Here is a 1,490-nt window from a genome sequence, read left to right as displayed (position 1 = left end):
TTACCACGATTGGCACATCACTGTCACAGGCTTCAGCATCACAGCAACCACGAGTTACCTCTGTACAGCAATGCACAGACCAGTGCTATACCACCTAGAAGAATGTTTGACTTGACACTTTATGAGTAAGCTAGTATAAAATTAGAATAATTAGCCCTTCTTTCGCCAGGCGTCCTTATGAGAATGACATTGTCTTTAAACCCCGCGTGACAATCCCTGACGCACCACAGTGATGCCCAGGGAAGACAGAGCGACCTGGAAGTCCAACTACTTCCTTAAGATCATTCAATTTCTGGATGATTATCCGAAATGCTTCATCGTGGGTGCAGACAATGTCGGCTCCAAGCAGATGCAGCAGATCCGCATGTCCCTCCGCGGGAAGGCTGTGGTTCTGTGGGCAAGAACACCATGATGCTCAAGGCCATCCGGGGCCACCTGGACATCAACCCGGCCCTGGAGAAGCTGCTGCCTCACATGCGGGGGAACGTGGGGTTTGTGTTCACCAAAGAGGATCTCACAGAGATCAGGGACATGCTGCTGGCCAACAAGGTGCCGGCTGCTGCCCGTGCTGGTGCCATTGCTCCTGTGAAGTTACCGTGCCAGCCCAGAACACTGGTCTGGGCCCCGAGAAGACCTCCTTCTTCCAGGCTTTGGGCATCACCACTAAGATCTCCAGAGGCTCCATTGAAATTCCGAGTGACGTGCAGCTGATTATGACTGGAGACAAGATGGGAGCCAGCGAGGCCACCCTGCTGAACATGCTGAACATCTCTCCCTTCTTTTTCGGGCTGATCATCCAGGAGGTGTTTGACAACGGCAGCATCTACAATCCTGAAGTGCTTGACATCACAGAGGAGACCCTGCATACCCGCTTCCTGGAAGGTGTCCGCAATGTTGCCAGCGTCTGTCCGCAGATTGGTTACCCAACTGTGACCTCAATACCACATTCCATCATCAGTGGGTATAAGCGGGTCCTGGCTTTGTCTGTGGAGACTGACTACACCTTCCCATTGGCTGAAAAGTTCAAGGCATTCCTGGCTGATCCATCTGCATTTGTAACTACTGCCCCTGTGGCCGCCGCCACTACCGCTGCTGCTCCTGCTGCTGCGGCCCCAGCCAAGGTGGAAGCAAAGGAAGAGTCGGACGAGGATATGGGATTTGGTCTCTTTGACTAAAAACCAAAAAGCCACCAACTCTGCCAGATTTGTGTGAAACAAGGAAATAAAGTCTTCATTCTCTTAAAAAAAAATTAGAATAATGAAAAAAAAAAAAGTACCATCTTTGAAACACTATGAAGCAGGTCTACAATACCATACAGGTCTATATGAGTTGGAATTGACTTGAGGGCACACAACATTAACAACATTTATTGTTGTTGTTTGTTGTTATGTGCCGTTGAGTCGTTTGCGACTCATAGCGACCCTATGCACAACAGCCCTAAACCCTGCTCTATCCTGCGCCAACCGCACTGCCTCTGACACACCCATCCC

At 50.2% G+C, this 1,490-nt stretch overlaps 1 pseudogene; it reads left to right on the top strand.

Annotated features, from left to right (window-relative positions):
- Positions 1–232: 232 nt before the first annotated feature.
- Positions 233–1,175, top strand: LOC102845431 (annotated as a pseudogene).
- Positions 1,176–1,490: the final 315 nt, after the last annotated feature.

Source organism: Elephantulus edwardii, unplaced genomic scaffold (assembly GCF_000299155.1).
Source record: "Elephantulus edwardii isolate Elephantulus edwardi_28Jun2011 unplaced genomic scaffold, EleEdw1.0 scaffold00383, whole genome shotgun sequence".
Taxonomy (NCBI): domain Eukaryota; kingdom Metazoa; phylum Chordata; class Mammalia; order Macroscelidea; family Macroscelididae; genus Elephantulus; species Elephantulus edwardii.
Note: the sequence above shows the minus strand (reverse complement) of the source record. Positions and strands in the feature narration are given on the sequence as shown.